We start from the raw sequence: 14,074 nt of genomic DNA, 5'->3' as shown, positions 1-14,074 counted from the left end.
CCTGGATGAACACCTGTTTGCTGTGGCTGTAAAAACACCATGGTACGCAGATGTGGTGAATTATTTAGCAGTGGGAAAACTGCCCAAACATCTGACACTCGAAGAAAGGAAATTAATAGTGCAGCGCAACACTTGGTTCTCCTGGATCGGAGGATACCTTTTTCACACAGGGGCTGATATGCACATCCACAGGTGTATCAGGGAAGACAAAATTTATGATATCTTAAAAGCTTGCCACGATGGACCTTGCGGTGGACATTTTGCAGACCGCAGAACTGGACATAAAATTTTGCAAATGGGCTACTACTGGCCCATGATTTTTAAGGATGCTAAGAAATTTGTCCAGGCATGCGATAGTTGCCAAAGGATGGGCCACCCTGGCCAATCTGATGAGATGCCCCTGCATCCACAGCTGGTGATAGAACCCTTTGAGCGATGGGCATTAGATTTCGTTGGGCCGATCAACCCACCATCCAATCAGAAATCATATATATTGGTTGCAATAGAATACATGACTAAATGGGTGGAGGCAGTAGCATTACCAAGAGCAACAGAGGAAACAATGATTAATTTTCTTTTCGAAATTTTTGTGCGATATGGCTTACCCAGAGAAGTAATTACTGATGGGGGGCCACAATTTGTAGGCCACAAGATCGCTGCTACACTAAAGAATCATCACATTATCCACAAAATTACCTCTTTGTATCACCCATAGGCGAACAGGCAGGTGGAGAGTACCAACAAAGTAATTGAAGCTATTCTAACGAAGATAGTCTCATCGCACAGATGAGACTGGGTGACTCGAATGCCAAAGGTCTTGTGGGCATATCGAACGACTTGGAGGAACACAAATGGATACTCTCCATATTAGCTGGTATTTCGTAAGGAACCCATTTTCCCCATAGAATTTGAGATACAAACGCTAAGGATAGCCCAGGAAGTGGGACTGGATTTAACTGAAGCCCAGATTAATAGACTACAACAAATAAATGAATTAGATGAAATTCGACTATTGGCTCTACAACATACTGCACTCATTCAACAACAAAGAGCCAAGTGGCACGATTCCCTGATTAAGAAAAAGACATTTCATGAGGGCGACTAGGCACTTCTTTATGATTCCAGGTTTCAAGACTTCCCTGGTAAACTGCAAACTAGATGGTTAGGCCCCTATGAAATAAAGGAAGTACATGACAATGGCACTCTTACATTGGCCACCATTGATGGGTCTGGTTTTTCCTTTAAAGAAAATGGGCATCAGGTGCGCCTCTACCAAAAACCACTTACAAGAGAATCCTTTTACCAGTAGATACGCGAGGACTCCACCATGCAAATTCTAGCTGCAGAAGGCAATCCTTCGGCAGCTTCATTGTTGTAAAAAGTTATTTCTTTTTGTAAAAATTGTAAATATGATTGCTGATTTGATTTTCTACGTTTTTTGTTTGTTTGCTGTTCCCACTTTGGAACAACACTTTTTCGATTTTGCTGTTCCCACTTCGGAACATCACTCTTTGTTTTTTGTTGTTTTCACTTTGGAACAACACTTTTTGTTTTTTCTGTTCCCACTTCGGAAAAACACTTTTTGTTTTTGTTATTCCCACTTCGGAACAACAATTTTTGTTTTTTGCTGTTCCCACTTCGGAACAACAGTTTTTGTTTTTTCTGTTCCCACTTCGGAACAACACTTTTTGTTTTTGCTGTTCCCACTTCGGAACAACACTTTTTGTTTTTGCTGTTCCCACTTCAGAACATCACTTTTTGTTTTCATTGTTCCCACTTCGAAACAACACTTTTTGTTTTTCGCTGTTCCCACTTCGGAACAACACTTTTTGTTTTTGCTGTTCCCACTTCGGAACAACACTTTTTGTTTTTGCTATTCCCACTTCGGAACAACACTTTTTGTTTTTTCTGTTCCCACTTTAGAACAACACTTTTTTTTTTGCTGTTCCCACTTTGGAACAACACTTTTTGTTTTTGTTGTTCCCACTTCGGAACAACACTTTTTGTTTTTTATTGTTCCCACTTCGGAACAACACTTTTTGTTTTTACAGTTCCCACTACGCAATAACACTTTTTTTTTTTTGCTGTTCCCACTTCGGAATAACACTTTTTGTTTTTTTGTTGTTCCCACTTCGGAACAACACTTTTTGTTTTTTTGCTGTTCCCACTTCGGAACAACACTTTTTTTTTGCTGTTCCCACTTCGGAACAACACCTTTCGTTTTTGCTGTTCCCACTTCGGAACACCAATTTTGTTTTTGTTGTTCCCACTTCGCAACAACACTTTTTGTTTTTGCTGTTCCCACTTCGAAACAACACTTTTTGTTTTTTGCTGTTCCCACTTCGGAACAACACTTTTTGTTTTTGCTATTCCAACTTCGGAACAATACTTTTCGTTTTTGCTTTCCCACTTCGGAACATCAATTTTTATTTTTACTTTGGAACAACACTTTTTGCGTTTTTTTGCTATTCCAACTTCAGAACAACACTTTTTGCGTGTTTGCTGTTCCAACTTTGGAACAACACTTTTTGTTGTTTGCTATTCAAATACCACCTTTTTTTTAGAGTGTTTTGTTGTTCCTTCTTTGGAACAACATTTTTGCTTCTTGAAGTCGTGTGTTTTCTAAACAACACCCTTTTCCTTGCATTATAGTGATGTTGAACAACACTTGCAAGATTATTCCTAACTCATCTTAGCCCCATTTTTCTAATTCCCTTTCATGGCATGAAGTACAATACTTTTATGAGGACAAGAATTATGGATTCTATTGAAGTAGGTGAATACCCTTAACGTTATGATCTTTAACAAGACAACTTTTTGATCATAGATTTTTTTTTTTTTTTTTAAATGAGGGACACAATTTTTTATATATTAATTTACTGTATTTATTTCTGCTGTATATGATACTGATTGATCATCTTTACCATGCTGGTTCCACCCCTCCTAGTTATAATCCTCTTTGTCTATTATAAGTGAGATTATGGGTATATTTTTTTTTATTGATATGTTCAACTTCTTCCACCATCCCTGCTCTTAAGGAGTATTGATCCTCCCTGTATTTATTATAAAAATGTGTAATAACAACAAATTTTGCCTACAGATAGAGGATAGGGGGTCTCATTAAGAGCCAGCCTACCATGTTCATAAGGATGTAGCAATGTGACATTCCCACTATGGCCACCACACTAGGGTTATGATCCAGTGGATGGCTAAAATATCCTTGGAACAGGAGGTCTCATCACGAGCTGGCCTGATCACTTTTGCTACTTCCCAGTGAATGGCAGTGTGGTCATCTAGTTACCATGCTACCACACTGATCTCTTTTGTAGAAACAACAATGGAATTCTCCAACTATAAATTGAGGATCCTGGCTCATATGGGTTAAAAAGCAACTCTGTCGAGGCTATGGACGCCTGCTGGCAACAAAATCTTTGCTTATGGTCTTGAAGTTCTATTTTCAACATCAATAATTATTATAATACCCTCTTCTTACTTTTCTTTTTATTAGAAGAATTATTTCCCTAATTTCTCCCTGCCTTGAACCTTTATGAATGAGTTAATGTTTTTAATCAATCATATCATTTTCAGCCACAATATCATCAACAAAGCATCTTTTTCTTGCATATTGTTGTCCTTTTTCCTTACCGCATAACCTATCATCAACCAAAGCATCTTGTCTCTTATCAATAACCATCATTACACACCTCTCTTTCATTATATCCATACCTTTTACAGTCCTTTCATTAATATATGTACTCTATCTCATATTAATGTCGTATCTTTCACCCTTGTACGTTGCTGTCAGAACAACATTTCCCCGTCCATTCGATCGTAGGCGACCTCTCATATTGAAGGAGGGAGGGGACCTCCATTACACTTGTGCATGCGTTATAACTATTTTATTGGATTTCATAGGTTGATATGGTACTCTATGATCACGCGGCATGTGGCAAAAAAATAGTCCTTGAATTGATTAATTATCATAGAAATATCGTTTAACATTGTAAAACTTAGCTGTTACAACTACTCGCTGTTCTATCTCTCTGTCGCTGTCTGTTGCTGTGTTTTCTCCATTGCACTAATCCTTTGCAATAGTAGGAAGAACTCAAGCATTATGGGTGGTAAGATAGTGCATTGAGAACCTTTAGTGTTGAAAGTCTCCGATAGAGCCATGGAAATTCTGCTCCGCGCAGGGTGGATATCATATTTCACAAGATTTCAATCCCCTAGTGAGGAAATCACTTTTGAATTTCTCCAACATCTGCAGAATGGGAAATCCCTGGTGAGAGGTAGAAGAATCACAGTATCAAACACTATAATAGCTGAAGTATCTGGGCTACCGGTGGAAGCAACTACATGGCCAAAAAAACATGTAATGTTGCAAGACACGGTGGACATTTCAGAGATGCAGATGAGGAATTAACTAAGAAAGGCAAGGGCATACAACCATCTTCTCTGGCAGAACCATGGCATGAGTTGGAAAGTGTTGTCCAGAGGTACATTACCTGTGATGGACGATGAGATGTGGTAAGACCATGACAACTCAAACTTTTAGCTTTTTTAAAACTAAATATCATTGTTGATATGCCATCTTTCTTGAATTCATCGCTACATGATACCGCCGATAGAATAGGACGGGATAGGCACCCTGAAACCGTAGTTAGCCACCATGGATTGATTAGACTAATTGTTACCCATAACCTTGTTCAACAAAACTTAACTTGGGATGGTCTCATAGCGTCCCTGGAGATTACTTAAAACCCTGCAATCCAAAATCCTGCAATTTTGGAGATAAGCCAGTAGAGCCCTGTTCTGAAAAGGAAAGGGACTACCCGCACAAACATTGAACTCCATTAGCGCAGGTGGTATGCAAGGTTAAATATAGCCCAGAGAATGTTTGTAAATCCACAAGATAGTGCTGAAAAACTTACGGAACCATCCAGACCAATTAGTATATATAACTCTGAGTCGGAACCAGAGGAAGAACTTGAACAAGGGGAAGAGGCCAATTCAGAACAAGAACCCAAGGAAGAGGACAATCCAGACTTAGAGCAAGAAAGGGCACAACATTTGATGATGAACTTGAAAATGAAGAAGAACCTCCTCAAACATCAGCCATGAGCCCCCAAAATGATATTTTGCAGTATTTTGAGACAGGGATGGCTCAGGTCCTAACAAATCTGAATACATACATGTAGCCTGGAGGATCACTTGATCCTAACCTAATGGAAGCTCAATCCCTAGAAGATTATGGGCATACAGAAATTTTTCCTTCTTCAGAAGCTACAGACCAGGAAAAGGAAGCAAACACAGAAGTTATTCATGAATCAGACAACCAGTCTGGTGACATAGTTCTATTGGAACACAGCCATGATAAACAACAAGAATCTTTAGATACAGAAGCTATCGAAAAGCTTGTTAGTGTAAAGGATTCTCCTCGGAAGAGGTAAGTAGCCGGAGCAAAACTAAAGAAGCTGAGACAAAAATACCAAAATCTTCAAACGATGGTTAAAAGGATACGTCGGAAGATTAAAGAAATTGCAAATGACAAAGCCCATGACACTACTCCCGAGGTAGTCTTTGTGGCTGTGCAAACGGAAATATGTAAGGGTAGGTCAACATAAACCCAAACCAAACTCATTCCTACTCAAACAATAGCCACCTAGGAAAATTCACATGCAGACCTAGTGGATGCAGTCATTCAGATGGAGGGTTGGTCCTCCCACAATAAGGAAGTACAGATCGAGGAAATATCCTCTCGTAGCACAGGCACTCAGACAGAAGAGCAAGCCAAGGATATCCTGTCAAGAAAATACCCTATTCTTCTAAAGCTATAGGAAGAATTGATGGAAGCCCAACTTGCTCTAGAACAATGTGAACAAGAGATAGTTCCCCTGCAAAAATATCAAGAGTTGTAGAAACAGTTTAGGGAATTAACCATAACTGAGAATGGGACTTTTGATAGATTTAGACAGGAAGAAGAAAAGCTGAAGAAGGTGAAGACCAAGCTAGATAGAGCCAGGAATCAGATAGACACCATTTGCTTGCTATATTTGGATGTCTTAACATGTAGGTCCCCTGCCACAAATTATGCCTTGTTCTTATTAAAACGGTACTTATTGTTAAAGATTAAAGCCATAAGAGCTGGTAAGCCAATCAAATTAAAGACAACTGAAGATTTTATAAGGTGCTGCAAGGAACATGGGGAAAAAGTCCAAAGGCTTCTTTGCAAATTTTATCTACATAATTTCATATTAGAAGAAGAAGTGGATAAGAACCCTAGCCCTTTTGTTGGAGATATTCAATTCTAGGCTTTTATCTCTTTTGCAGTTAATCAACTTAAGTGGTTTAAGGCGTATAATTCGTTCCAAAGATAGGAACATGGGTTGGATCTCTGGGTAAGGAGTGAGCCTACTCACCCTTTGCAACTGTTTGCTAAACATAAAAGGTTGATGGCACAAGAAGGCGTGACTCAAATTTTAGGGCCCATACATAAAGAAATTGTACAGAAAGGAACAACATATTTCCTCTCCATCCAGGAAAGATCCCTGACTGCATCCAAAATGAGATGGATGGTCTCAACTAACAGTGTTAAGGAAAGAGAACCATTTAATTATGGGAACTTCAAAGTTGCTGCAAGCCGGTTAATCACATACAACAATATTATCTTGAGGGAAGAGCCTTATTGGTTGGGATGCCGATTTAGGTGTCCCATTATTTGGTATCCTCCTGAAGGGTATCAGTTTGACTATGAGTTACTTGAGGCACACGAACAGATAGACTTTGTAAATTTGGCACAAAATCATGGTTTTAGGCCTGATAAGGAAACCTCTTTCCAGTTTACTCCTTAACTACGTTACATAGGAACCATTTATTTGTCATGAGGACATGGAAAAAGGTAAGCATGGGAGTATGTTGAGCCTTGCAATAGGTATGTATTTACTCTTGATTATTGTCTTTTTCCTCCTTCCTTATCCATTTTGTGCCATGATATAATAACATATTGATAGGATTTTTATAAGGAATGAATTAAAATGCTCTTGATACGATTTGACCGACCAAACTAACTCTCATTACCTTTTTTGTAGAAAAACAGTAGATGGAACAACTGCTATTCCAAAGTTGGAACAACAAAAGCTAATTAAGGGAAATAAGATGCGTCATGTGCGGTTGAACCCAGGGACGAATTGAGAATATCAGCGCAGGATAGAAGAATTGTCCGAAGATAGCATTTAGTTCTGAATCCCTCAGGATCTCCTGATCCTGAGGGATCACATTTCTCTTTTTTCCTCTTGATTAAAAAGGGAAAACTAAAGAGGGATCTCTCGTCTTTTACTTGGATTGTAATTTTAATTTACAGAAGTGTGATTCTGAAGGAAAATATCATATTGTAATGACAAGTGACTTTGATGATTAATATACAACTTGCGTTGCTGTTCATTCAGATATTCTAAAATAGCTAATCAGTGTTCGCTAGTGGCTAGGGCCCGGTCCTTGGTGGGTCTTACTGTTGTTCCTTGTTTTATGCATTTTTTAGTTTCTTGCAAGTTTATTCTGCTTTATAGTTTTGAAGTCGATTTATTTTTGTTAATTTGGATTTTTGGTATTCATTTCATTAATGCGCAATCCTAGTTGGTTTTATTTAATTCATATCATAGGATTGAATTAGTTATCAATTAAAGAATAATTTCTGGTTAATTAAAGAATAGAGCGTGATTGATTAAATGATTTCCTTCTATCTAGTAGTTTAAGTTCAACTGAAAGAGCTCAGTTAATGCTATGGTGCTCTCGGTTGATTATCATTTGAAGTTGGTTGATTAAGATTGAATTACGGTTCCATTTGAGATTGAGTCATGATGCTTAGATGAATCATTTCCTTTAAAGTTACAAGCTTGATATTTATGATTGCATCCATTTACTCTTGTATTGAATTTAATAATTTATTTTAAAGCATTATTCTATGGATTTATAGCTTGCACATATTGTGTACACTCTTGGAATAAAAAGACATTACCCAAGTTGATAATTAATGTGAGGCAATTAGGAGTTTTAAAAGACACCTTTTAGCACCCAACAATAAGAATCTTAGAAGACCTACATCATCAAAATAAAGGAAACATTTGCAAGGCAAGGATATTTAAGATCCTATGATGTAATATTCAAAGGAAAGTTCATGGACCAAAGAAGATGTCTCATTGGGAATCCCATTCATGGTTTTCAAGAAAAGAATGATATGCAGGCAAGCTAAGATGAAGCAAGAATGGCCACACCAAAGGATGATCAAAGGAGAATCAAGATGAGGTATGTATGCTTTAAATTTTAAGTCATGTTATCATTTGTATATTGTTGAGTCATAGATATAGTTCTATAACATGATAAAGCATGAAAGAATCTCTTTCACCAAAAACATGCTCAAAATCATGTACCACAATGCAATTAAGGTCAACAAAAGAATATTCTCACATAAGGAGCATAAGATTACTGACTAAGGAAGAAAGAAGAAATGCTGACAAGTCCAGAAAGAAAGAAATGAAGTAATTCTCCCATAGGAAGCATTAGATGGTTGACCTATAGATCTGAGAAGAAGCAAATGAAGAAAGATATCAAGCATGTGAAGAACACCATGATCACCGAGGATCACTATTTGACAAAATGCCTTGAAGATATCTCCCAAAAGAAGGCAGGACAACTTTGATAAAGGAATAAAGGACCATTGACACCTATGAAGGCCTTAGAGATACAAAAGGTGCAGATAACTAATTCTACTCTACAGAGATGTCGTGATGAAAAAGCCATCCAATAAAAGAAAATGCAATGTTGAAGCAATATCAGGATGAAGTCATGATGGGATACTATGTCAAAGCATGTAACCTAGCAAGTACATCGAAGCATCCATGAGAATAATATTCTAAAGCATAGACAAGATGAAAAAAGAGTAGCCAAGATGACAAGAAAACCTGATGAATGACAAGAAAGCCACTTTCCATGAAGGAAGTAAGACATGACAATCCAGGAAGGAAAGTGATTTATGGATGCTTCCCTACATAGAATAAGTTTGAACAAATACTTCATGACCTCAAGAAAGGAACGAGATCCTAGTTAAGAAGGAGCTCTGACAGGTCGCTCATCAAGAGGGAGTTTTGGATCAGCCTGATTACAAAGGAGTGACAATTGTGTTTTCCATTTCATGGGTCATGCACTAGACTAGGATTAACAGCCGTAAGTCTATATGAAGGCCATCAATGGAAATGTAAAACACAAGATAGACACAACATTCTTGTCTTCAGTTAGAAGAAAGAATGGGAGGATTAGATAATCATCTGGAATCTGATACTCTTTGAGGATGTGTAGGGCATCTAAGACAACAATAGGCAAGAGGATTGATATTCTTTGAGGGCTAGGAACCCAAGATAAGAATAGTCCTAGAAGGTCATACTCGGAGAACACCCGGGTGGGTATGTACCTTGAGAGACAATGATGAAGGTGTCTATAAATCATTGGTCTCGCCAGCATTGTAGCTCATGGTCTCGTAAAGAGATGGAGCTGTTAGTCAAGGCCTTTCACTATGACAATGCTGATGAATATGATGCTATAACAGATGGATTGCTAATTCAATTTCTCTTATGTTAATTCCTCAAGATTGAAAATTTTCAAACACCTTGTAATGTTGTATGAATACCTCCCTAGTTAAGAGGGAGTGTTGAAGGAAATGTAACTAGGTTCAGTCTTCATAAATGTAATTTTGATATTTGTATTTATTCAAGAAAAGAGAAATTATTTTTATAGTATTTGTCAATGAGTTTCTTGCTCATTGAAAATAGGTCAAGCACATGTTAAAGTGCTTCTAGAAAGTCAAAGTCAAAATGTAATTATGATGAGACCCTTTGAGGGAATGATACATCATGTATGCCAATATACAAGGTCATGGGAACACCTCCAAGACAAGTCAAATCCTCTCCTAGCATCAAATAAGTCTCCAAGGAACAAAATGATAAATAAAAGATGAATTATCAAGTCGGCCTAATGGATAGTCAAGTCAGCCTAAAGAGGAGGGACAAACCTCTATTTATAGAGACCGCCCACTCCTAATTTGACAACACTTGTGCTCTAAAATATGTAGAAAGAAAAGAAGACAGAAGGACGCAAAAATCCAAGGAACAGGTCTACAAGGGCAACGAGATAAGGAGAAAGAACAATGAAGGTAAGAAGACAATTTCTAGGGTTTATGTAGCCATACGTGCGAAGATAAAGGAGTCTTCCTGCGGTCATTACAATAGTAAATCACAGTGACAAGGATCTTGGTTTTGGGCTAAGAAACACGACCTATAAGGCCTCCCCAACCTACGAAGAAGAAGGAAAACAAAACGAGGAGAGGGAGAGGGTTTTAGGGTTTCTGTCCACACGTACATCAAGTAAACCTTTGTAGATTTGACAACAGATAAAGGCAACACATTGAGAGGCATAATTCGAAGGTATAATTAGGTCTATAAGGTCTCTAAGGAAAGAAAATAAGGTTCTCCCTATAGACAAGTAAAGAATCCCTAATGTTCTAGGGTTTCTCCTAAGAAGAAAAGAAATATGACTTAGTCAAACAACAGAAGAAGGATGAAGTACTAAGGAGCAAAGTGATAGAAGGAAGAGGTCCATGTGCCGAAAATTATAGTGAAGAAAGAGGAAGGATTTGACTTATGCTTGGAGGATATTCTAGTCAAGGGTCTATGGTTTGGAAGTTGTTCAAATAATAAGCTTCAATAAGAGAAAACTTACCTAGGGTTTTCCTCTCAAGATTGGAGAGGTTTTGTTCCTAGCAGAGAGCCAAACTTTGTGTTCTTGTTATTTTGTTTTGGTAGCAGTTTGATGAAGTACACACATATGGACTAATAAGAATAAGAAGAAGCATAACCTACCAAGAAATGTAAAAAGACTCCACAAGATTGTTATCAAGTAACGAATAATCACACTACACTACTTTCCCTAGATTCTTCAACACACCTCACATCTTCTCTTAATTCATTCAAGGTACCATTCTTCTATTTTGGGACATGATTTTCTCTCCCCTATAGAGGTGAAAATAACCTTATATTCAATAATTGTTGATTGCTTGGTTGGAGGATTCTCTTCTTGGAAGGCTCTCATAGTGGAATTTTGGTTCTATTACTTGTTTAGATTTGGAGTCTAGGGTCGTACCCTTGGTGTTTCACATAGTGTTTCAAAACCTAGGGCATTGAGATAATAAATCAAGAGAGGACATAATTCACTAAACTTAACTCTCGTGGAAGAATTATCATAGCCTGAGGAAATAATTCACTTAACTTAACTCTTGTGGAATAATGATCATAGCCTCATTCCAACAATTTGCAATTATTTTATTCACACAATTTCTTGTATTTTATGTAAATTTATAGTTAACTAAAATATATAAAACCCTAAAAAATTATATATCTTAATTTTTTTTCGTATAAAAAATCCAAAAATATTTCTATAGTTAGTATCTTCACTCAATTGTGGTTTACATTGCATTTATTAATTATATCATTGGTAAAATCACCACAAAATTTGTAATTTTGGGAAGCCCTTGTTGAAAATTTGGTAGCTATGGTGGGTATTTTAATTGGCAAATGGATGGAGAAAATTCAAATTTTGAAGTTTGATCAAGTCGACCTAAAGTACATCAACACGACCCGACATGTGGAAAAACCACCTAAACCACATATAAATATGACTATGTTGGAGTTCATTTGGACATGTCTCATCGCACATCATTCAATTTGAAAATTGTAGAGGTACATCCACACGTGCGAAGGAGTCAAATGAGGTTTATGTTCTACGTTGACCAACATATATTCTTGTTTGAATTGCGTTGACTTGGGATAGTTTTCATTTGTTTGACCAAAGTTTTGACTGTCTTTGGACGCCGAAGATTATAGAGACTCATTGACCTAAACTGGTAGAAATTATGTCCAGTTTCTTGTTGGAAATCAACAAGTTTTTCAATTTTATCTTAGATTTCCATTACATGATAATTATTCGTGAGTCTGTCAGCACTATTATTATTATGTTTATTTCTTCATAAAACAATTACCATAAAACATGATGATCAAAAAAGACAATAGAACACAAGATATAGGGTCCAAGCTAACAGATTCACCCACAAGAAACCTATGAAAATTCTGAAACCTGGAATCTTACTGCAACAATTGATAATATGTCTTCTATTTGTTAAATTAATTAAACAAACTTTTTATAGTTTCCTACGACAAATATGTAAATATCTACACTGCAGCCTTCACAAAAAAAATACTGCGGAAAATAAAAGCTGGAAAATTAGAGAAATTCTAGCACACACATAAAAATATTGACACAGTTATTTTTGGTCAATTGTTCCTGGAAAAACCCAACTTGGGAAAACCGATGTAGTAGATGAGGGTTTCTTTATTAGAAATTCAAGTATAATAATTTAGACGTCAGAACATAGGAAAAATACTGAGAGAAATTTACTGAAAAATTTCTCACTCTACACAGCGACTCCCTGAACTCGAGATGAACCCTTTGTCCTTTTGTGTCACCCTCTGCCCAGTAACTATGTAGAGCTCTAGTGGACTACATATCTCCTTCTCCTGGCTCTTCCAGAACTCGTTCTGCACTTCCCATATCACTGCTAATAGCCTCTCTCTCTCCCCTGCAACTCACCCTCTGGATCTATCTCATATGCTGAACTTTAGCCACTGAGAAAATCGATCTTCCTGGGAAACATTGTGTGTATTCTCCAAACCCCATCGAGTTTCTTCTTATAACCTCTTGTTGAGACATCAACGACTAAGTTTAAAACATAATCGATGGCTAAGATTGACTAGAACTCGATCCATGTCTTCTTCTAGAATATTCTCACCATGACTTGATTAATACCCTTTAATTAATCATATTTCCTAAGTTTAGACTTAGGAAACATTAAAAAATAATTAATTATTTTAATTAAATAATCTCTATGTGGAATTTCCGGAAATGATTTTTGGGTTTTGGAGATCTCATGTATTCTAGTCTCTCCACAAAATTTGAAGGATAGAACACATCTGATGCTACAAAAAAATAACACTCCCTCTTAGCGCGAAATGTGTTCTAGTTCTGCAACCTACTGAAGCAACACCCTTGTCTCTGCACCAACTCATGTCATGACGTTGATGTTTGGCTTCTTTTCCCATCAATTACTGTGAAAATATGATATGCACTGCATCTGTGTTGCTGCTGACCCTGCTGTACTGTTGTCAACTACTGCATCTGCACTACAACTCCCTCTCATCAGCTATTGGTGCAACTGAGAATCCATCTGTTTCTACCATTGAAATGGGTTCTCCACCATACCCATATGTTCCCTGAACTGGATGAACTTAGCTCTCCCTAGAGCTTTCGTGAGTATGTATGCTACCAGATCTCCTATGGAACATACTGCAGCTAGACTACCCCACGCCGAATGCAGTCTCTGATGAAATGAAATTAGATATCAATTTACTTCGACCTATCATGAAATAAGGGATTCTCAAAGAGTTTTATGCAACTATGATTATCGCAGTAAACACTTGTCTCTCCCGTCTTCTTCTTGAACAAACTCACAAGTAACTTCCTAAGCCATATAGCTTCACACGCAGCTATGCTGGCTGCCATATATTCAACTTCTTCTGAGCTCAGTGCTACTAACTTCTGCTTGCTACTGCACCAAGAGACCATTCTTGATCCAACACTGAAGTAGTACCCAAGGTACTTTTCCTATCCACTTAACTACCTTCCCAATCTGCATCTGTGAATCTAGATAACCTGACGTCATCTCCTTGAGTGTATTTCAACCCAAACCCGACTGTCCCACACACAAATCTAAGAATGTGTCTAGCTACTACCCAATGTACCCTTTTTGGTTCTACCATGAATTGACTAAGGGTCTTGACAACAAAACAAATGTCTGGCATAATGTTAACCAGATACATGGGCGACCCAATAAGGTGTCTGTACAAGGTGGGGTCAACTTCCTTGCCCCCCGATACATCTATCTTCTTCCAATTTATGATTATAGGAGTCTTCATGG

Source organism: Pinus tabuliformis, chromosome 2_1 (genome assembly GCF_031772625.1).
Source record: "Pinus tabuliformis cultivar Carrire ecotype Pingquan chromosome 2_1, CPIR1, whole genome shotgun sequence".
In the NCBI taxonomy this organism is placed as follows: Eukaryota; Viridiplantae; Streptophyta; class Pinopsida; order Pinales; family Pinaceae; genus Pinus; species Pinus tabuliformis.
This window is presented reverse-complemented; position numbering follows the sequence as displayed.